The sequence below is a fragment of the Lagopus muta genome, chromosome 3 (assembly GCF_023343835.1).
Source record: "Lagopus muta isolate bLagMut1 chromosome 3, bLagMut1 primary, whole genome shotgun sequence".
In the NCBI taxonomy this organism is placed as follows: Eukaryota; Metazoa; Chordata; class Aves; order Galliformes; family Phasianidae; genus Lagopus; species Lagopus muta.
The window spans coordinates 7303437-7327178 of record NC_064435.1 but is presented as its reverse complement, the minus strand read 5'-3'; the positions used below and the strand labels follow the sequence as shown (position 1 = coordinate 7327178).

Here is a 23742-nt window from a genome sequence, read left to right as displayed (position 1 = left end):
TTGGCTTAGTGGTGACCCTGGTTAGTGAGGTATTTCGCTGTGAGTGTCAACATGAGCTCCTCCCCGCTGCTGCTGTTAAGACAGGGGCAAAGGCTTGGAAAGACTCACACTTTCTTCCACTGCTCTTCCAAAGACTCCCTCCTAGCCAGTTCTCAGCTGCAATCTCTTAATTTGCTTATATCCATTTTCACACAGGGTTTGACTTCAAAGAATCCCTTTTATCTCTACCACTCACTACAATCCCCCCTTCAAAAAAAAAAAAAAAAGAAAAAAAAGAAGGGGGAGGAAAGACTCTGGGTCAACACACTGACTCAGTAATTCACAGATTTATCATTTCTCCCTCTGACAGTTCCCAAACACCAAAGAGGACACAAAAACTGCTCAGTGCCTACAGCCCCCTCTTTGTGTTAGGGATCCCTCTACCTACACTCTCCATTGCAACTGAGATGCTTTGCGTTGTTTATCCTCTTCTGCCTTGTTTCCTGATTGTGGTTGTAAAAGAGAAGACTGAGGGCTTGTGTTTGACTTCTAACGTCACCTCTGCTGTGTGTAATCAGTGGTGTTTTTCAGGCAGAAAGAACACGGGTAAAGTCTCATGTTTGCCTTTTGTTCCACATGAAAGGACATCACACATCCTGTTGTTCATCAGTCAAGGTTATTCCTCTTGGCTGCCTGCCTGCTTCTCCCATTACTCGTGCCTTAAAGTCTGCTTTATTCACTTTCCTGTAGCTTAATGTGCCCCTAGTTTCCTTGCTTATCCCAGGCTTGCAGGCAGCACTGGGGACAGCTAGCATGAGGCACGTTACTTTCTGGTTATCTGTACTCCTGATACCCTCATTCTTACCCAATTTTTGCATTACAGAAATGCCTGTACATTTATGTCCTTACTGTAGACCATGAAATACTTAGGGGCCATGCAAGCACTAAAATTACCACTGTGACTCAGAAAACAAGACCAAGGCATGAATGTGGAGTAAACAACTGTGCTGTTGGCAAAGCCATCCTTCTGTACCCACGCTGTTTTGACACTGCATGTAGAAACCACAAGAATGTTCCAGGATTATAAGTTTGAAGTCCAACATTGTTGCAAGTTGGAATGAAACCAAAGAAAAATATTGATAATCTCCATGAATAAAAAGTTCAGGGAGAAGTGAAATACTTCTTGAGAACACAACACTTGTGTTCAGACCTTCCTTTTTTAACACACTGCCATATTTTAATTATTACTATTATTATTATTATTGGTATTATTATTTTGTCAGAATTATGCAAGGAATAAGAAATGAAAATCTCTTTTTTTTTTTCAAATGTCAAAAATGGGGCAGACTGACACTGCTGTCACACCTCTCCCCTTCTCCTCCTCCTCACTCTTTCCCTGTTCTTCCACATGAAATTCTGGCAAAAATAGATAAGATTTTCCATATGTGAAGTAAGTGATAAAAGCACCCACGCCAGGTTCTGATGCAATCTACAGTCATCCTGGTCTGACATGACATTGCCAAGCAAGTTGATTGATCTGCAGGGTATATCTTCCAGTGACAAGCACAAAGCTGTGAGTTCTGGCTACCAACCAGAAGATATACTGGTAGACTTTGAACAGTGCTTCAGCAAATCCTCAAGTTCTGAATAGAGCTAGGTGTTTGTCACCAACTGCGTCATCATACCACTGCTACTTTGCTTCCCGGGGATAGTGGTGAGAAACCTCACTGTTTATGGAGTTCCCCGTGTCTCAGGGTATGTTTGTGCTGAAGTTCAGTGCCTGAGAAAGAGCATGGGGAGAGCCACCAGAGTAGAGATCATGGTGGAATGAGTTGCTGTTTCACAGCCATGTGTCACTTGAGAAAGCTGACATAGTTCTGCACTGCAGTGATACAATCTGAATACTTAAAGGCTTGAAGCTTTGATTTTCTACTGCATCATATGTTCACAAGCACACATTAATGCAAAGATGTGCTTGAACTTAGTCTTAAAATCGGGCAGCCATTTTTCACAACATGGTTTTTCAGAAAGAAATAGATGTGTGCAGGCTGTGAAGTGTATGTGCAGTCAGTCCATGTGTTGCATCCTGGAAGTGTCAGCTTTGTATTCCTAGTTCCAGTGCAGAGTGAAAGTTGCCACACTTATTCCTGTGTTTCTCTGGCTGGAAATCTGTGCACCCTGCAAACACATATGCAATGAAAATGAGTGCTTCAAAGAGGCACACACACTGTAGGGGATGTTCCATACATATACTGTGGTCATAACCATAGCCCTGAGTCTACACAAACAACAGTACCTGACCTCACATGATGACTGGTATTACAGATATCTTCTCAATTAGTTACCAGTTATCTGGGAAGCTTGGACAATGGGATGACTTCAGTCAGCCTGAGCCTGATGGAAAGTCTCTTAAAAACAGGAATGCAATATCAAAGGCTGTGCAGAGACACAAGGATATAGGAGGGCTTGAGGAGGGCTCATGAGTTACTGCAAAAAAAAACAAATGGGTTTCCTCTGTTGTTGACTGAAAGACCTGTTCGCCTCTTCAGATCCTCTTCTGAGATCTCCAGTACTGCATGTCCTTCAATCCTATGAATGCTGTTCTCTCTTTTCCCCCTTGCCTATTCCATTTTCTTTTCTCTAACAGCTTCTGCCTCCCATCTTACAGTCCCTTCAGGTATGACTTTTATTATTCCTTGTTGCATCTCTTGTCCTTCTCTCCTTGGCTGGAGACCAGACAACACATTCAGTTTGCCCTGGAAATCTATCCAGAACAGCTTTGGGCATTCTAAATCTTGGGATGCATGACAAAGCCACTGAGCTTACTGAAGTCAGCACAGATCTCCTGCAGGCTGGGAAATGGGGCTTGCAATTAATGACATGTTTGAATCAGTTTAACTGAGGGGCTGAGGGAATTATTTTGGGAATGGACCTGCTTCCCTGCAAGCTCACATTGCCATCCCAGACTCCCTGACAAGGTCAGCAGCTGTTTGGCGACATGAAGAGTGTAGAACAACTTTTTCTTCATAGACATCTTGGGAGACTTTGGAAAACCAAGTCTGATTATCTGTTCCACAAGAGGAGGATATGGAATTATCTGTCCATGGAGAAAACTCCATTTTACATAAAGCTGCCAACCAAAACCTAATAGTAGCAGGTTTGCTCATTGAATTACAGCACTAACTAGGAACAGATATGTCACTGTCACTATACAACCATGCATGGAGTTTCTTTGCATTTTTGTTGATCTAACCACATTTACTTTTCTACCCTGCTTTCGTGGTTGTGATAGTCAATATGTACACACTTCTTTGAATCACCTATTTCAAGAGGCATCCCCTGACAATTACAGGACTTCTTTTTGCCAGTGGGAGTAGAACCGTCCTGAGTGTTTACAGTGAGTACAGTACAGTTTACTTTTGGCTTTGGACAAATCAGTCATTTTTCTAGAGGGAAAATTTGTTCATCATCTTTTTCATCTTTTGCTGCAAAGTAACACATTTACTCAAATCATTACTGGCAATATCTGTTTTGGAACATCTTCAGTACCAGATGGTGGAATTTCCAGTATTTCCTCTACTATTTCCTTAATAAGAATTAAAAAAAAAACCAAAAAAAAACCAAAAAAAAAAACCTCAGTAGAAAATGTGACTTTTTAAGCTTTGTGAAGGATGTTTTTATCCCAACCCTCAAGCTCTATTTTTTTTTTCTTCCTGATTTTCTCCTCTGTCCCACTAGGATGGGGGAGGATGGAGGAGTGAGCAAACAACTGGTGCTGAGCTGCATGCTGGGCTAAGCCACAATTAACTCATTAACAAGCAGTATGAGCTTGGAGAAGGTCACAAACACACATAATGGCCATACAGCCCAACCACAAGTCTTGTCTATAGGACAATTCTGCTGGAGATTTATCATCTGTTGTGACAAAATTAGGATTCTGGGATTCTTTTGCTGGTTTTGCCAATAAGTCACAGTGAGATATTAAGACTTCAACCCAGTTGCACCAAAAAAAAAAAAAAAAAGCTGTGTCTCATATAGTTTTTTTTTGCTGTTTTTTCCTTCAGAGCAACTGTTATTGTCATGTACCGATATGATTACTGCATTCAGTGTCACTACAGCTTCAAGAGCTTCTCATGTGAGTAAGCACGAGTAGGAGCAATGTTTAATTTCTCTGAGGCCATACAACACTTAACAACCCTCTAACACAGTGAGCAAGGGAGAGTGAGCTTTCAGCAGCGTCTGAAGATATTTTGGTACAGAGAGATATTTGTGCAACAGAGAGTAGGTTTGTAGTGTGCACCTTTCTAACAAGATGCTATTGTTTACCTGCTGGATTTAAAAAGACACCCGTTAGAATTGATGAGCAAGCACTGCAATCTCACTGCCATCATTTCTAGTACCTGTTCTTGATAATCAAGTGATAAAAGGTATTTTGAATCCTAGCACCCACTGGCGTATATTCTTGCTTCTACACCCCTGCTCCTCACCCCTTGCTTCTTTAGATCTTTTACAATGTAAAGTAGGGAGAGCTTGGTAACATGAAAACAGCGATGAAGGTAGGGTGGCACCGGGAGCTCTCATAGTGAAATACCTCCATCAGCAGGTGTTACAGGAGAGTGGGGACAGCAGGAAAGGGAAAGATGAAGTGATCCTATTTATAAATGTATTCCCCCACTCCTGGTCTGTACCATGGAGATATCTCAGCAGCACAGATGGATCTGCATATTGATGAAGACACGGGGCACCGATGAAAAATGCTGGATCTGGCTGAGCTCCCTGCAGGCACAGGGTCTGCTTGCTCTTCTTTCTATTAGAGCCCAATCCAGACACATCTTTGAAAGTGGTTTTTGGTACTGCCAGTGGGACTTTGCTTCTGTTTAAGAGCAAAGGCAAGTTTAAACTTCAGCAATCAGACAAAGGAATGCAAAGACACTGACCAAGAAGCTGAACCCGTAAGCAAGAGGATACTTCAGATTGGCTCATAGGTAGGCAGTGTGAATAGGGGAAAATTATACCACTACAAACAGGCTGCTTAGGATTAACAGCCAGAATGCTTGGAGGAAGCCAGCTCTGTTAGATATAAGATATCAGCTTGCTGAGGTGCCTGGAGGACGGATGGGAAAAAATCTGGGCAGTTCCTCAAAAGCCTAGGCATTATGCTGCACCAGCATTGTGAGGAACAAAGGGGAGCTGCTGTTTCTTTCACAATGTGTACATCTGTCAGTGCCATATGATTAACAACCAAGTGGCACAACATGCAGTGGAGGTAGATATGAGAAAGCACATCTTTTCACTGCAGATATCAAAGAGTCAAAGATGTTTTTTGGTTCTAGCAGACTAACCATACGTTATCTTCTCTAGAGTTTGTAGGAGATGCGGGTATCCAGCATGCCTTAGTACCAGAACATCAGTAACTGGCTTGAGATCATACCACAAGCAATAGATCAGTTCAGAGCTCAAGACTTCTGACTCTCCACCGTGGAATCATAGAGTCACCAAGGCTGGAAAAGACCTCCAAGATCATCTAGGTCAACTGTCCACCTACCACCAATATGTCTCCACTAAACCATGCCTCTTAGTACAACACATACACATTTCTTGAACACCTCCAGGGATGGTGACTCCACCGTGTCCCTGGGCAGTCCATTCTAGTGCCTGACCACTCTTTCAGAGAATAAATTTTTCCTAGTATCCAAGATGTACTTCCCATGGTGAAACTTGAGGCCATTCCCACTAGGCCATTGCTGAGAAGAGGCCAACCCACACCTCACCACCGCCTCCTTTCAGGGAGCTGTAGAGATCAATAAGGACTGCTCTGAGCCTCCTCCAAACTGAACAATTCCAGCACTCTCAGTTGCTCCCTGTAAGACTTGTGCTCCAGACCCCTCACAGCTTTGCTGCCCTCCTCTGGACACTCTCTAGAGCCTCAATGTCTTGTAGTGAGGGGCCCAAAAGCAAACACAGTACTTAAAGCATGGCCTCACCAGGGCTGAATAAACCACCTGCTCTTCCTCCTGGGTAATGCTACCCTACCAGTCTTACACTAAAGTGTTTGGAGAAGTAGAATGACAGGAAGGGTAAGTTCTGTGTTCATAATATAGAGGGTTCAAGATCCTAATAGGATCCCTGGAGTTTGGCGGAATGAAGATGAAAGACTTCAGCATTTGAAATAATGCTAACCCCCCACAAAGGCACCTCTTTACTGTGCTCACACAGATGGACAGACCAGGGCAGCTGTGATACTTGATGAGCTCCTGGTATCTGTAAGCTTCCCTTAATCCACTTTCTTAGCCATGACAGCCTTCGTGGTCTTGCCAAAATGGTTCTTACGCCAGTTCCTGGTGAACAGATGTCTGTACTGCAAGAAACAGTGTCACAGCTGACTGCATTGAGCCAGGCAGGAGCCGAAGGCCTGGAGACTGAGAAATCTCTTAGGAAATCTGCCCGGAAAGAAGAAAAAGTTTCACTTCAGTAACCCACTGTGGAAAGACTTGAGTCTGCTTGTCTCATCTGCTGATCCTGGCTGTCAGAGCTGGAAGCTGCTTTCAGCTCTGTGTGTGGGGAAGGACACTGCTAGAGCAGGGAGCACTGTGCTCCTGAGCTTCCTCCTTCCCATCCCTGATGCCAGCTGCCTTCAGCAACCTCTCAGGGTTGACACATGGCTAAGGCAGCAACAAACTTCTCTTGAGTGAGCCAGGAGAGCAAATCTGCCTTTGTTTGTCAAACGAGCCATCTGAAATACCATTCAAAGAGATCTCAAGAAAGGTTTTGATCTTTCCTTCCATAAACGGACCAGACGTTGCTGCCAGCACAGACTGTTCAGCATGATCAGCAGGATAGATGCTCCTGCAAGGAGTACAGTTTTAGCTGTTTTAGTACATATCTGCCATCGCCATCTGCTATTTGTTGGCATGAGTGTGTGCTATAAGAAAACTAGATTCAATGGAAAGAAAAAGGCCTCACCAGCCTTACAGAGTTTCAAGTTCATTTTGAGGTTTTTTGTTTTGTTTTTTTTTTTTTTGTATTTTAATCATTGGATATTCTCATGTTGACACAAAGCTTATACAAAACACAGCATGTTCCAAAGGCAGTTTCTCTCCTTTTGTTTTGTTTTATTTGTAAGTATTGGTGTTGATAGAGATCTTCAAACAAGCAATTATCCTCACAATAAGCCCTAGAATCTGAGTTCAGTTGGAAGGATGGGCTTTGCAAGGTGGAGGAGACCTTCTCATGCTGAGTAGGAGAGTATTCTGATGGTGCACTTGAAAGCATCTCACCTGCATTCTTGGCCAGCATTTTGTTTTCCTCTCACCTTCTTCCTTCTTAAAGCCTGAGGAAGCAAAATTAAACAGACTTGTTAGTGGTTTTCTTTACCAATTAACTTGAAACAAGTCAAGTGGGGCTTGAGCAGGAAACCATCTACAGAAATATGAGGCAGATCAAATAGCCTCATCCCTCCTTGAAAGTAATAGTGCAGAAGTTTGGTATTAGTGGGAAATATTTGTATAGTGCTTTGAAGTTCAGAAGCACCATATAAATGCTAAGTATTATTAACTATATGAATCAATCATCTTCAGAGAAATCTAACACTGTTAAAGATGGGAGAGCAGTCTCTTCCTTCCTTAATGATAACCAACCCTAAAGTTATTCATAAAAAAATACTTTTAAAAATAGATCAAATGATTTCCCCATCCCGTGATAATCCCCCCGATTGCCCCCATGTTTCAGTTCACTGTATCATCTGAGAGATCAAAGGATGTGTCTGAAGCTGGCAAACCAGTCCTACAAAGAAGAAAACCCTCTCCTGCTGTAGATAAACAAAATACAATTTCCAGATAACATCTTAGTGCTGATCAAAATAGCTGCTTTTCCAATTAGATTTCAAAGAATTCTTAATTGTTATTGATTTAATCTGGAGATGTGCAGATTTTTTTCCAGCCAGGAACCTGTTTTGTGGGGAGCTTATTACCCTGGGGATTTCAGTTACAGACAGGTTTTAGTAAGCAGCAACAGCAGAGCTGTCAGGCAGGTGACAATAAAAAGGGAATCTGTCCAGATACAGGAGACAGCACTATTTGTGTTTCTGTTTCCTGCAATAATTTAGAGCACAGAGATTTATCCATTCTGAAACGGCAGCAGAATTCACATATCAATAAAAGCTCCTGCCTTTAAATTATAATAAGCAGAGTATCTATATTTAAAAAAAAAACCCAACCTGAACCACACATTTATCCATCTATCTGTCTGTCTGTCTATCACTTCATTTTTCCTTCTGTTATTAATTTTTATTAATATTTATTAATTCAAACCATGGAGGTCCTCCCTGAACTTTCTCTTTGTTTTTCCCAGATTGAATGCCCTTGTTCAGTAGATATACATATAAATGCATGTATAAATATAGATAGAGTCCCACATATATATATGTGTGGGTGTATATATATATTTGCTGAGGAAAAAAATAAGAAATGGTAGATTTTGCAATGTCTGCTGAACTTCCATTTCAAATCAGGTAAAACAGCAGGGAGTGGGAAGAAGGGAGGGAAATGGGGACTACTGTTTCAGAGACATTTTGGAGCAGAACAACATGAGATGGTCTCCTGTCAAGAAGCAATAAGAGAAGGAAGAATGGAAAATAGCTCCCCCAAAGAAAATTGCTCTGTCCCAGGCAAATGATGGTGGAGGGATTTCTAATCCTTTGGTAAAGTGACAGTGAGGGATTTAATGCCGTCAGGCAGGTATGACAGTGTCAGGAAGAGTGACTCAGGAAGAGTGACTCAGAACTAGATGCCACTGGGAAAAGAAGTGCCTGACCCATGAGCAAAACCATCGCTTGGTGCCTGCTCTGCCAGTCACTGTAGAGAAGAATGGAGATGGGCTGGGTGAGAGCTACTAACAACATGGGAAGAAAGAATAAGGCTGGTGCCATTGGGCAAGGAAATGAATAACAAAATGAAGAAGCTCAGAAAATAACATGTGATGTGGAGAGTGATGAGAAAGACACCTCCTTGTATATCTGAAATACTGCTCTATCCTCTGGATACCTGGGATCCTCTCCTGATGAATTTATTGCCACTGAGCACTGTGGAAGCAAAGAACTGATCAGTTCATCCTAAAACAAAAGACTGAAAGGGGTATAAGTCTTTTCCATCAGGACAAGAGCCAACTTTTAACTTTACGAGTTATATCCAGTGACACTGCATTTCTAGGGCCCATGCAGTAATGCATGAGCCTGTGTGGCTACATAAGTCATCCAAATGCAAAGTTAATTTGAAATGTGAATTTTTTGCATGAACCTGACATGAAAAACTTTTGAGTAAGGAGGAGTCCCATTGCTAAGAGGCTGACAGCCCTAAAAAATCTATAGGAGAGCTTATCCATTCTGTAATTCCATTTCTGATTTCCCTGAGGCTGAGAGAAGAACCAGAACTTATAGACTTGTGAGCAGAATCGGTTTCAGACTGTACATTTAGAATGCACTTATTCAGAAAAAAAAAATAAAAAATGGGTAGAGACCAGTTCTCATCTTTGTCTTCCAAGCAACTCCATCTAATCACAAAAGGCTTCTTCTCCAAAGCCATGGATTCTGAACAGTATTATTAAACATCAGCTGTCAATGTGAGGATGCACAAAATCAATGTCCCTGTGGGCATAATCACCAAAACTAGGTCTGCTAAATCACATTTAGGTTAAGTTTGTCAAAATCTCATAAATTATCTATTTTTTTCTCCGTTGTCTTTCAGGGAAATAGTATTTCATCAATAAAAGACGTCGTAAAATATATTTGAAGTAGGTGACAACATCAGGGGGCAGTACTGAGCTAGCAGCCAGTCCCTTTCCTTCACTGAACAGCTGTGTTTATATGTGGTTGTTTATAAAATTTATGCTTGAGTTTGTTTTAACCTTAGTTTATTGCCAATAGAGAAACAACAGATCTTTTTCAATTACAAGTCGTCAAGTGCCACACTACAAATCAGCAGGAGGGTGAAACTTCCCATGCCCCTTCTCCTCATAAATCTCCAGTTATGTGTATGTATATTTTTTAAAAAATATATAAGTATTTATTTATAAATAACATAAATAAATATAAATAAATATATTTTTAAATTACAAAAAATGCCCTGCTCTATCCAAGATGCCTTCTTGGTGAGTACTGCATCCATACAGGTCCTTCTCACTTCTCCCTGTGGGAGTGTGCCTTATCTTCTCCCAGCAGGGTGGACAACCCCATGTTCTTATCCAGCTCAGGCACATCACAATATATTCAGAGCATGTAAATAAAACTCACATGATTGGGTAGATCCCACATTACTTCAAGCATCTCCTCCCTTTTCTGGACAATCTGTCGATTTATGATTTCTCCTTTCTACCATGCTGCAAGATAACATCACCTCCTCCTTTGTATTTTGTTTTTCTGCTTCATTCCAGAGACTACTGCAGAAACGACATCATAGAGTCATAGAATCATTAAGGTTGGAAAAGACCACTAAGATCATCCAGTCCAACCCCAAACCATCATAAACATGCCCTCTAAACCTTGTCCCTCAGTGCCATATATATTCTTTTCTTGAACACCTCCAGGGACAGTGACTCTACCACCACCCTGGGCAGCCCATTCCAGTGCCTCATCACTCTTTCTGAGCTAAGTTTTTCCTAGTATCCAACCTGACCTCCCCTGCAGGTTAGATCCAGCTGCTGTGTGAACACTGAGGAAACATCTTCAGTGTGTGATTTCTGTCTTGGAGTCTTAACTCCGTTCACTTCTGAGACCAGTCTGGGCTCCATCTCTTCCAAACCCAGCCTTTCCCTTCTTTGATCATCTTTTTCCTGTAGGAACCCAGTAAAAGGTGTTCCGGTTCTGCAAGAGTCTTGCTCCTTCCTCCTTATGCAGCTCAGTGCCCTGACTGAGCTCAGATTGTTTCCAAGTCACCAGTAGACACCACAGCAGTATCCCAGCATAGCCAGCATAATGTTTTTGTGGTATACCTACCTTTCACATTGTGGTATTTCCTGTTGCTGCCCTGAGAACCAGGAGTCCCAGCATAGTTCAGATATCCTGCCTTGCTGACAGAAGCTTTGCTGTTAACACACATCATCTCCTGGATCAATGCTCTCCTGAGAAACTGTCCTTCTCCTTGGCATTGTCTCTTCCAGGATGGATGCTAAGGTATAATGCTCTCTGCCCTGTCACTAAGTCCTCCTTGCTTTTGCCTGACCCTGTCCAGAATTTCTGGAGAATAGCCACCATAATGGATGTGCTCTGAATGAGCTTTTTTTTTTTTGAAATTCTGCTCATTTCCTTTTGTTTACAGCCAGCTCAAACTAACGTTCCTCTTTCTTGCCTGCCACCCTCAAGCCAGTTCCCAAAGTAATGGAGATGAAAGTGGGGAGATAAAGCTTGTGGAAACTGTTTCCTTTGCCTCATAGTATGATGGCAAACTGCATCCACATTCCCTTAACCCTTACTAGTCCCTTTACACAGAAGAATACAAGTTTCCATTTACAAACAAAGAAAGAGAGGCACCAAAGCTGGACTGATTTGCCACTTGTCAAAAGCAGGTGTGGAAATAGGAGCAAGATATTTGCCAGATACTCTGCCCAGTCCATATACATTCTATCTACATATTTAATTAATAGTAGTGCAGATTTACAGTTGCTGCTGAAAACTATTTCCTCACAGTGTGTAATCAGCCTGCATCTGCCACAAGAGGTCAAAGAGTCAGACACCACCACCAAAGCTGGATTTTAAATAAGATTCTTAATAAATAGCAGCAAAAAGCCAGCTGTAGTTATGCTGAAGTTTTGCCTTAAGCCTCCAGATGTGAGCGCATCCTTGCCTCTTGCAGCAGCTATTTAGTGCAGTGGGCAGGACACCAGTTGATGGACTGAAGCTGGAAGAAGTCTTTACAGCAAATCTTCCATTCCAAATGCTTCCTTAGCTCGTTGCATCTCTGCAACCGTGGCAGGCATATTGATCTAGCTGACAGAGTAAGACCCAATAGCTCAGTTTCATACAGATGAACTGTAATTTTAGTAATAGAATGTTTAAATAATAGTGTCACCTTTACATCTCACCTCCCTTTACTTTGAGCGAAAGTGTCTGTCTGCTTTTGACAGGCTGAGATTTTTTTTCCCTTTTACCACAAACACTTTGCCTGAAGGACATCAGGAGTCATAATAATGGTTGACGCTTTCATGAGATTCTTACAGATTATGGCTAAATGGAACAGTGCTGTAATGTGATTACCTCCCCACTCTTACCCCTGCTGCGCCATGTAATGGCATGGCAGGGCTCTCTGCTGGGATTAAAGCCAGTCAAACTGAAAATTTACTTGCCTTGGGGGCCATCAAGCAAATTTAAATGGCTACTTCAAGATTCTACCCGACAGTGAGTCATTTCTTCAGAGGATTAGCAAAATGAATGAAATATGGAGATGGGAAGGCAGTAAAAACAGTTCCACCAGGCACACGTGTTCTCTCTCTCTCCCTTTTCTCTAATTTTGCTCTAAACACTAATTCTACTTCCTTGTAATTTCTCTCTCTGTTCTGCACTGTGCCAGAAATGGGAAGGAAGCTCAGCACACAAAGAAGGCTGTGACCTTGCCCTTGCTGTTGGGCACATGGAAGAGTAGGGACTCCTTCCCTTCTCTTTCATGAATTTCCCTCTCCAGAGAGAATGCAGAGTATTTGCACATGATTTCTGCTCTTAGGTGTACACCTAGAGCTAGTGAAAAGGAGTGGCTGTTCTCTGTTGCTCAGGATCTTTGCCATCAAACAATCATAGAATTGTTTGATTTTGAAGGGACCCTTAAAGGTCACCTACTCCAACTCCCCTGCACAGAACAGGGACACCTGCAGCTAGAACAGATCACTCAGAGCCCTGTCCAGCCTGATCTTGCGTGTCTCCAGAGATGGAGCATCCACCTCTGAGCAACCTGTTTCAGTGCTTCACTATCCTTATTGTAAAAAAACTTTTCCTTATACCCAATCAAAATCTCTCCTTGTTTAGTTTGAAATCATTTCCAAGTCATAGCTGCAAGGAACATCTGCTCACTCCCTCCTTTGCATATACTGCACTGTGATGGGGTTTACATTTCCTGGGCACTGTAACCTCTCAGTTGTCTCAAGACTATAAATTTTCACTGATACAGCAGCTTGGGGAGGAGCAGGTCCCCTGGCTCTACAGCCATCCATTTGAAGTGAAAGTTCCTCATAGAACATTCTCTCAGGTTGTCTTCCAATGAGGACACGCTGTTGTCTGAGGAGGATTCATATCTACTCCCTTGTCAGGCAGCTCCAACTCTACTTATATTCCTTTGCTTTTCAGATTATATGAAAGGAATTTAAGCACCTTTATACACTGCCAGGAATAGAAATGTTTTCCCAACTCAGACCTTAAGAATGCTGAGATAAGACTACCTTATTCTTAGGCTATTTACAGAAATACATTCATGAGATGTGAATACTGCAGTTACACCACAACTTTCTTTGGCAGCTCAACCTAGGCTTTCTTTTCCAGCTGTTTTCTTAATATTCAGTCTAAAAATTTCCCTGATGCTGCTGAAGTTTAATTACTTCTTTCTCTATCATTGCTGACTAATGATAATAATTGCTTCTCATCCTCTGGTGCAACATTCTTTTCTTCATCTGCAGACAGTTATTGTGCCTCCCTTTGGTATTATTTCTTCTACTTTAAAATTGCCCAGAAGTACAGTCCCATTTCTTCTCTAGTCACTAAATAAAACCCAGAAATACAGTAGTGAGGGTAAAGTCTGGATGAGGGCAAAGGATGGACAGGGTGGATAACTCAGGAAACCTCCAATATTTCGCAGAATTTTGCTCTGCAGTAGGTCACTATTACAGCTCTTTGACAACTTACACAAAAGATACTGATGGCCTCAGCCCAGGTACTAATGGACTAAATTCAACATTGCAGGTACCAGCAATACCTTTCTTTATTACAGGTAGTTTTATAACAGAAGTTCAGGCCTGAGTGGCTATGGAGCTTGGCACACCATTTTTCCTCCAAAATGGAAAAATGGTTCCATTTTAGAGAGATGCAAAATCAGAGAGATGAAGTGAGTTGCCCAGGGTCAAGGAGTGAGGAAGAAGAAATACGTCCAATTTTTAAAATCCAGACAGCATCCTTAAATCACGTTGTTTAAGTATTCACAATCTCTTTCAGGACAATAAAACTAATTATCTTCAGAGGTGCAGAATGAGAACTCCAAGGTGTAGAAGACTATTCACATGATTAAAGCTCAAATGTGCTTTTAAACATTTGCTTGTGTAGGATCTTCTCCTTTTAGGTAAATCTGCTGTCAAAATCAAAATGCACAGAGAAACTCAGCCAGTTCTGACACTGATATTCCACTTCTGACACTCTATTACACTATATACAGTCTATTTTTCCAATTTGCTTTTATAAACCAACTTTTTCTTAAATACAGTGGATTTTCTTTTCTTCTTCAGGAAAAAAAAAAAAAAAGAAAGAAAGAAGTAAAATAAATTGCAGCTCCATGGGAAGAAGGAGACAGATTTTTGGTGTCTGCTAATAACGTGCATGCGACTTCTTGAAAATACACCTAAATAGGTCTTCATTTAGTTGGCAAGTACAACCACTAATAAAATGCTAAAATTCTTTCAAAAATAGTATCTCGTTTTTTACCAGGAAATTGTATTTGTAATCAGAATGCCTCGAGCAGAGTTCTCAACTCTGTTAGAGCTTCAGAATCCAATCTCCAGACAAGGAGATCTTTGGGAAAGAATTGAGAAAACTCTCATCTTTTAGGAAAGGTGAAGTTTACCTCACTGCTCAAAGCAGAGGCAATACGGCTCATGGGGTAAGGCACTGAACTGGGCCTATGGAGTTCTGCTGTTGATTTGGAGTGTTCACCTTCCCTTTGCTGTGCTCTTTGATTAAAATTGCATTGAGACACAACTTTTCTCTTAATAAGCATTTCTCTGTCACCTAACACAACAACATACCTGTTCCTAACAGAGACTTCTGCATGCACTAACAAATGAAATAACTTAAGTAAGAGTAGGTCATGCCTCTTTTAATTATTTGTTTTTCATTTTCTGTGTCACTAGTAGTTTCCTGTACTGTGTACCTTGTATGTAGGCAAACGTCTGAGAAACTAATTTAAGATATAATGTGGCAGAAAGTATAAGCACAGCAAGGAAGTAGTTAGAAATATGGTTAATTGTGCTTGGTCTGTCAGGGACAGAGTTAACTTATTCATAAAAGTCCATATGGTGAGATTTTGGATTATTGGAGATTTTTGGATAGCTAAAACAGTGTCAATAACACACCCATATTTTGGCTGTTGCTGAGAAGCGTTTGCACAGTGTCAATGTTTCTTTTTTCCCACTCCAAACTCCAAGCAAGTAGTAAGCAGCTGGAAAGAACACAGCTGACCATAGTTGGCCAAAAGGCTACTTCAGGCCATATGGTGTGGTGAACAGCAACAAAAAATCAGAGAAAGGGGAGGAAGGGGGTATGTTTGTCTTCTTAAGCAAGTTATGCTTGTTCAGGCACTGCTTCCTGGCAAGTTGCTGGATGCCCACTCAGAGATGGAAAGTAGTGAATAGATTCCTCATTTTGTTTTGCTTGCATGCAGCTTTGCTTCAGTTATTACACCATCTGTATCTCAGACTGTGAGTTTCAGCTTTTCCTGATTGGATTCTCTCCCTTATCTTGCTCCAGGAAATGCAAGCAAGCACCTGTGTGGGTGCCTGGCTGCTGGCTGGGTTCAACTCATCCCTGTAGCAATCATGAGGAACATCCAACCAGTTAACAAAAACCTTTAAGATTCTTTAAGGATCTCTAGTTAAATAACTTCACAGTCACCTAATGGCTGGCCCTATGTCTTATGTTTTTGGTGAAGATGATGCAGACATATTCAGCCCCCACAGATGTTTACCAGACTAAAACCAGAAGGCTGTAGAAATAACAGCTAACCCTGTGATTTGATACACCAACCGTGAAGGGCATCTGGTTGATGAACCAGATTGTAGTTTTGTATACGTAGGACAGTGAAGGAGACAAGAACAGACAAAAGAAGAGCAGTTTCTGCTTAAATGCACAAATCCAAGTGGTTTTCTCACCTACCAGCAGGTAAGCTGCAGCTTGTTATTGTTATGAGGATAGAGGTGGCTGCACAAATGAATGGGGTGAGACAGCAGTAGCTTACTCAGGCTAAATTATGAAGTCATTGCCTTTGGGAAGAGAAAGTCTCTCTAGCAGGTGTCTTTGTCTACATAGTGGATAAAAGAGAAACAAACAAACAAACAAACAACCACAGAACTGGATCTGCCACCACAAAATACAAGCTTTATTTGTGCAATTGTGTGAGCAGTGTGGCAGTATATCTAAGCCAAGGTTAAATGACCTCCATCTTTTGTATTATGTAAAAATTTCATTTATTTTGATTTTACAGTCTCATTCTTTACCTCCACTTTCAAAGTCTATATCCCATTTCTCTAAGACAAACCAAAGGATCAACAACCTCAGGAGACTGTAGACAATGACCTTGAAAATACTCAGATGGCTTGGCTAAGCACATAAATGCAATGAGGCAGCACTAATTCTTGTCCAGGTGTCTGGGAGGCAAAGAACAATCTAAGTCAGTGTAACTAAGTCATAGGAGGTGGGGGGATGAAGGAAAGCATTTTCATGAGGCTGTTTAGTTGAATGTTGGTGGACTATGTCACTACTGTAGCAGTGTCCTGTCCCCTTGTTTGCCCATCTATTTTCCACTTGGATCCAACACATGAGAAGCAGCCAGCTTCAGTTTTGCTTTACTTAGCTTTTCTGTTCATAGCAGTTTTACAGACATTTTTAAAAATCCGCGGACAAATTTCCTCCAAAAGCATGAGATCCACCACTTTAAGTAGCCTCTTATCAGGCATAATGCCTCTCAAATGCTGTTATCACTTTATGATGCTGTTTTTAAAACAATGCAACATAGATATCTGGACCACCTGAGGCCATGCTCACATCCAGATCTTTTTAATTATATCACTCATGTGGGTGTCTATTTTGATTTAAAAATATATTTTTTCAAAACAGCTTGAACCTGTTTCTTGCCAACTTAACCTAAATCAAAACAAGCCCACTCTAAGCCACAAAAAGACTACTAATTATTTCATAGTTAACATAACTAATGAGACTTTCTCTCAAAGTAGAAATGGTTATGGTGGTTTGGAAAAAATATCTGTACAACCAAATCAGTGAATGGGAAGGGTAGTTGAACTTTAGTCAAGGCTGTGTTGAAAGCAAAACATTCAGTAAGATTATATTCAGTTCATGTCTGAAATCTAAACCATCTGTTCAAATTTGTCTTCTGCATTCCTTCTTCTGTGCTGTTGTTGTCTTCATGAGCACAAACACTGTTAGTGCCTGACTCTGTAAGTCCCTACTCTTTCTATGGGTCCAGCAAAGGAGCAGACACATTCTCATCCATTACTGAGATTGCAGCAGGAAGGTTTCTTACTCCCTCTGCTCCCTCATCCATCCTCTTCCCTTTTTCTCCTCCTGGACTTGATTGATATTCAGAGGGTGGAGTAACCCTGGAAATTTGTTTAGGAGAAAATCACAGGTAATATTGTAGAAGATCATCTATCACTCTGTACATACTGTATTCTTATCTTTTAAAATTACTCTTTGCTGTCAGTATTGCATAAAACATGAAATTTTTGATCAGATTCATCCACAAAAGTGATGCTCAGATTTCGCTTCCATTGTTTGGAGATATGGAAGTAAAGCAAAATAAAAATTTGATTTTACTTTACGTACTATTTCTGTTTACACCATAATCTTGGGTTATATCCTTCACTCTTGTGGTATTTGATGGACAGATCTGTATCCTTGTCGCAAACTAAACTCAAATAAGGAATACCAATGAATGGTGCTTTGCATTTTATAGCTAGCTAGGAGGAGTTTCTGTATCATCTCTCTGCATGTCATCCATGAACATGTGAGCATTTAGCCTGCCTCAGCCTGTGATCACATTAGCTGAGACGGGAGGTAGAATGTTCAGCCTTCCCTGAGTGAGGAAAGAGACTATCAGAGAGAAATCAAATACTGGGCTGCTGCAGATGGAAACTATGCGCTCATAGCAGAGAACCAGGAATATATTTATTGATAGAATGTGGTGATTTAACAAAGCTCAATTGTAATCAACATTCAAGATGGGAACATACACGTGACAATTTACTGCATAGAAGGTGGATTTAATGCCCTCATCCAGGGCTCTGTTGAGTCAGGAGGTTCATAGTGGACTCCAGTGCTTTTTACATTTCTTGAACCACAGAGATAAGGAGCCTAGGTGCAGCTGGATCCACTCCTCATTCCAGACTTAGTCTGGGTCTTCGTTCATGTCCAAGGGATTATATGTGCTCGGTCATTCAACATACAATCTTAGTAATACTAACAGACTTTTTAGAAATATTAATAATTTGCCAAGGATCTATATCAAGGTATAAGGGATCTCTGCTCAGGCATAATCTCAAGAGGTGTCCTTACTCCAGGGGAAATCCTGCCATGGAACCAGCTGCCGTGCAGGAGGGCTCAAGAGGCTTTTGGCTGCTCACTATTGATGGAAGTCAGATCATTGATTCTTAGTTATAGTTCTTGAAGCATGCTCAATTTGCCCTCAGCTATTGAATCAAGTATTGGCCATCAGTTGCAAGACAAAAAGGAGAAGTTGGTAGCAATGCCACAACAGCAGAATTAACAAAAGAAACATGATCACAGTGAGTTAGAGGTAGAACATGCTGGGGCATTTCCAAAAGAGTTTTTGGGGCAGAATGTCACAATTAGGATCTATTAAAAGAAGATATTTCTAATTTATTACATACAGTTAACATAGCTGTGGATACTGAATCCTTCCATCACCATCTGTGTGTAATATATTCTCTATTTAAAGAAACCTGAATTACTTTCCAAATGGTTTGTCCAATTTCAGATGAAAACTGTGCCTCACACAATAGCACAGCAGTGTTTCCAGGATGAGAGTTCTCTTCTATGTTGAAAATTAATATCTTGTTTTGTTCAAACACTCTCTATCCTCTCCCCATGCTGATAATCTATTTTGTGTTATATTTAATGGTAGAAAAGTTGCAACAACTGAAGTTGGGCTCAAGGTGAACTATATTCCCACTTAGAAAATAAAACAGCTGCCTTACAATTGACTTACAAAATGAGAGGCCCTGACCACTTGTGGTTGTTGAAGACTGGATAGCAGAGCTACTAGAGAGAACAATATTCAATTTGCTTTTTTTTTTTCTTTTCTTTTTTTCCTGGAAATTCCTGTTGCAGATTCAAACTGCAGCTCTTTGCTTCTTTCCCAGAGCTTTTGTGTATGATTTGTAGACTTCCTAAAACAGCTGTTGTTGTTGAAAAGGCAGTTGCATTTCGATGGTAGATGGAGGTGAGCCTAGAATGAGAAAACATTGAAAGATGATGCTGACAGAAAGGGACTACAGTGTCATTGTTTTACCATATGCCAAAACATTTAGCTTGCTAACAAAATCTTCAAGCTGCAGAAATGAGTCTGAGAACATGGGAGATGTTCAAGGGAAAAGATGGATCTCTAGGAAGGGACGTTTTTTCTAGATTCAGAAGAACACCAGATTCTGTGTTTGGTGATATCGTACATAATATTAAACAGAGCATTTATTATACAGAGCATTTTGAAAGCTAAGGAAGGCAAACCTCATCCTGTAGACTTCTGAGATATCTGATCTACAAGACAAAGCCTATCAAAGCTAGATTTTTAAAAGCTCCTTTTAAAATAGTTTAGTATGAGAGTAGAGATGCAGGGGAGATGCTGCTCCCCAGGAGCTGAAACCCTTGAATATGCTTGCTGGACATCCTTGAATACTGATCCCAAATGCAAACTATGTCTTTTTGAAATATTGTATTAGTAGGAGATAGTTAAGTCAGTGAATGAATCAGGGTTTTTTTTGATTCTTCCCAACTAACCATTCCTCCCTCAGGAAAGCGAGAGACTAACTGTGAACTCATCCATCTCTGAGGTACTTGAGATAATTGTTGTACAACTGGTTTGATTTGGAAATGGAATTAGAGTGTTCTTTTTGCTCTTCTAATTAATTGTGGTTGAATATCTATATTTGCAGCACCTTCAATTAGTTCTCTACCGATCGGCCCCCGCCCAATCTTTTAAATTCTGGGATTTGTTTCTGGAGTGAAAGTGCTTTACAGATGCAAAGTTCTCAGCTAAATTATTTGTTTCAAAAGTTACGTTTCATTAGTTGAGGAAAACAAAACACAGCCCAACCATTCACTCCATGCTTCTAATCCGATCCATGCAAAGATTCAAGCATGCCATACAGTTTGTGATTTGTCTGCTTGATGTTAAAGATTTTTTTTCACCCTCCTTTGGCAAAAAGCAAGACCAAAGGGATGCTACTGCAGAGTCTTAAGTAGTCAAAGTGTAATGAATGCAAAATCAACAACATGAAGAGAGGGTAAAAAAAACCACAACAGCCCACAAAACAACAAAAATCTTCTCACAGTGGCTAAGATATTAAAATGCAAATTTCTGTGAAAGTGTAAAATTGTCAAGTGAGAGACATCACAAAGAGTTCAAAAGAAGTTTGTGAGAAGAAAAAGCAACAGCAACAACAAAGCAGCACAAAGAGTAGAAACACTGGAGACAGAAATAAACTTGTAGGTATTAAACATGCTCAGTCCAGTCATATCTGTGGTAAACTATGAGTACAAGGATGTTAGATTCTTCTTCTATCCCTATAAGGCAACACATTTCATTCTGTGCAGTTCAGATTTTGATGTCCAGCTTCCTCATAGATTGCTCATAGGTTATAGCAGCTTGACTCACTCAGATGTTTTTCAGAAGAAATATTCTCAAAAGCTGTGCTTTCTTTTTCCTTTTCTCTTTAGGTTAACTTTTGGCATTGTTTAGGTGAGGAATTTGAATCTGATTATAGATATGTGACAAAGCAGTCTCCCCAGGAAGGACAGGGACAAGCTAGTCAGCTGTTAAAGCCATTATTGTTAATTTTGACCAGATTTTTCTGGCACAGGACTGTTGTCTAAAATACCTAGGAGTACATACTTAGTACTGTCAGTAAGATAAGGTATTTTATAGGAGAGGAGGATATTTTCAGTCTTTAGTCAATATTTCACAGTGGAGACCCTGAAACAGGTGCTTATGAACTTTCTGACTTACAGCCCTCGCTTTCAGATTTGGGAATTCATTTTCACATGCATTTTTTTAACTTGTGACCCAAGTTTTGAAATTGCTTCACTAGGAGAACTTTCTCTTGAGCTTTCAGAAAATCTTTGGTAGGTTAGAGTGGTCTGGAGACTAAAATCTTGTAAAACTTCAGATTTGTGAGAGGATGGATTTTGACCAGTGAGAGGATGAGAACTCTGTTTTTTAGCATGATTACCAATGTCCCTGTTGATCCCAGAGCGATTTTCTCCTTTCACCTTAGACAATCTGTAGGGCTTCTATGGGAGTGAGGGAAGATTTGTGCTTGTTGTTTTAAGTATGATAATGCTTCCCATTCAATGCAACTCAAAACAGATATTCTCAGAGAAGTCTGAGAAGTCTGCATCCTTTCCACTGGATAAATGTAAATTTTCATCAGCTGCTCATATGCATGAAACTGCTTGTTCAAGAAACTACCATAGCTCTGAGGAACCTAGTACTGACCCTATTCATAGGAAGAATCATAGAATCATTTAGGTTGATCACTGTTACTTGAAAACTTCTATGGATGATGATTCCACTACTTCCCTGGCAGCCTGTTCCAGTGCTCCACCATTCTTTCCAAGAGATTTTTTTTTTCTAATAGCCAACCTGACCCTTCCCTGGTGCAACGTAGAGCCATTACCTTTTGTCCTATCAGTAGGACTGGTAGAAGAGGCCAACCCCCACTTTGCTACAGCCTCCTTTCAGGGAGTTGTAGAGAGTGATATGATCTCCCCCTGAGCCTCCTCCAGAATGAACAATCCCAATTTCCTCAGCCAGTCCTCATAAGATTTGTGCTTCAGACCCTTCAAAGCTTCACTGCCTTTCTCTAGATATGTTTTAAGGTCTCAAAGTCTTGCTTGTAAATCTAATTAGCACTTTGCGGCAAGAATTTTCTCTCGTGCTGAGCATTATGAAGTTCTTATGCTGCCACAGTACTTCCCAAGAAGGGAGACTGAGGTGGGATTTGGAGGCCTTCCCCATGTTCACTGTGTTAGTCTCAAACAAAAACCATTTCACCCAGTAATCACAGATGTGGATAAACCAGTGGAGTATTTTTGAGGAGAAAATCCTTTCTGGACAGCTGCTCACCATTCTTACTTACAAAGGTGATTGTTAGGTGTGTGAAAATGAAGAAATAGAGATGCTAAACTAATTTTCCCGGACACTGTGATAGCACCAATCCTGCTTCTTACTGAGGATTCTGCAGAGGAGAATGTATTTAAGTACCTCTCACTAGAGAAATCACTTTGCAATGTGCTTCTCAGTGCCCTGGTGCATCTCAAGGGAGGAGGTGTACAAGTTCTATGCACAGTAAGCAAGTTGCTCTTAACATTCCTGATAGAAAGGCTGTGAGCTTTATGCAAAAACAGTATTATTTGAAGGCCTTTTTACTCATGCCAACTTTGTGATCCATATAGTTTAGCCATCAACCCTTTCTATTGCCCTATGGACAATTAGCTAAGTAGCACAAATGTTACAGTTTTCTAGGGCTCACAGAAGTGACCTACATGTTCAAAACAAAGCTCAGACACTGATCTCAGTGCCAACCACATCCCCCTGGATGGAGAGGAAAGGCCCTAGGTGAGGCTTATGTCCCCTACTTTCATTATAGATCACAGAGATTTTGTATGCTAATGAGGATTCTCTTCAGAAGCTGATGATTATGAGATCAGATTAAATGCCTCTTTTCTTGCCTTTCTGTCACTTATTTTTTATTTTCCTCTGGGAGCTTGATACCTCCCAGAGAGGTGACTGGTGGCTCTCCAGCCATCACCTTATCATGGCACCCTCTGTACTACCATTGTGGCAGTAATTCCTTACTTTCCTGAATCAGGAGGGTGGGATGAGGACCATATAATTGGTAATTATCATGATTTCAAGAAGAATGAAATTATCCCAGGATCCACTTACCTGCCTCTGTCTTTCCTTCCCTGTTTTATCTCAGGTATGCCTGGTTTTGCTGTCTCTTTTCTCTAACTGAAGTTGAAAAATGTGTGAAGAGCTTCCTGGTGTCTTTTGAACACTTTCCTTCTCCCTAAAAGTGGCAGTACATTTCTTGCGGCATCAGAGAAGATTTGAACTGTTTCTGTAGCTCATCAAGATCTGCCAGTTCAGATGTGAGTTAAGAACCTTTGCATTCCCAACATACCTTCCTGTCCCAGAGAAGAAAACTTGGAGGGCTCACCTTTCTGATTATGTCCTGCTGAGACTTTAACAGTGAAGTTTCCCTTACTCTCAACTGTGGTGCATCAACTCCTTCATGCCATATCTATTCCCTAACTCTGGAAAACAGGTGCAGGAATACAAGTAAGATAACAAGCCCTTAATCAAGGTTCCTTGTGAGCAGCAGGAACTTCACAAGTACATCTGACATTTGTAATACCTTTTCTTCACTGCTTGCCTTCCAAAAGCTTTTCTGCTTCTGCTGTGGTGTTTATGTGCCCCTTCCCTTGTCATCTCTGTCCCTGTAGTAAGTGTGCACCTAGCAATTTACCTAACAGTGCATGGAATTGCTCTT

At 40.9% G+C, this 23742-nt stretch overlaps 1 long non-coding RNA gene across 1 annotated transcript; it reads right to left on the bottom strand.

Annotated features, from left to right (window-relative positions):
• Window positions 1-17967: 17967 nt before the first annotated feature.
• On the bottom strand, window positions 17968-23488 carry LOC125690925 (uncharacterized). Its single transcript, XR_007375834.1, has 3 exons — window positions 23410-23488; window positions 23136-23327; window positions 17968-19418 (listed from the first exon to the last, which is right to left on the bottom strand). It is a non-coding gene; the product is annotated as an uncharacterized LOC125690925 (long non-coding RNA).
• Between the last annotated feature and the right edge of the window lie 254 nt (window positions 23489-23742).